Genomic DNA, 665 nt, shown 5'->3' with positions numbered 1-665 from the left:
GCTGGTGCTGTTGTTGTGGCTAGCAGTCGCCTACACTTGCAGCATCAGCAGCAGCAGCAGCAGCAGCAGCAGCAGCCGCAGCCGAGGGTTTCTCCCCTAAACATACGTTATCTCCATGGTTCTGCTGCTCTCGGTGCTGCTGCTGCTGCTGCTGCTGCTGCTGCTGCTGCTGCTGGTCCTGCTGCAATAGAAGATATTGATGCTGATGTTGCCTATAACGAAGAAGAAAGAGAAGAGGAAAGAGAGAAAAAAGAAAAAGAAAAAAAACAAAAATATAGAGCTGCCTGTACACCTGAAAATCGATTCAATTTCGGGTGTATGCGCACCTTGGCGATGCGGGAAGCAGCAGCACAACAAAAAAAGAAAAAGAGATTTATTATAAACAACCAAACAAATAAAAATATAAAAAAAATAAATAAACAAATACAAAAATATAAAAAAATAAATAAACATTCTCCCTTTGCTCTCTTTATTATAAACCCTTCTAGCGGCAGCCAAAACGCCCTCGATCAATATGAAGATATACTCGCACCCGTAAACCCTAATAAACCCTAATAAACCCTAATAAACCCTTATAAACCCTTATAAACCCTTATAAACCCTTGTAAACCCTCGTAAACCCTTCTAAACCCTCGTAAACCCTGAAAAACCCCGAAAAAAAACAG

The sequence above is a fragment of the Eimeria mitis genome, genomic scaffold (assembly GCF_000499745.2).
Source record: "Eimeria mitis Houghton genomic scaffold, Emh_scaff1199, whole genome shotgun sequence".
Taxonomy (NCBI): domain Eukaryota; phylum Apicomplexa; class Conoidasida; order Eucoccidiorida; family Eimeriidae; genus Eimeria; species Eimeria mitis.
Note: the sequence above shows the minus strand (reverse complement) of the source record.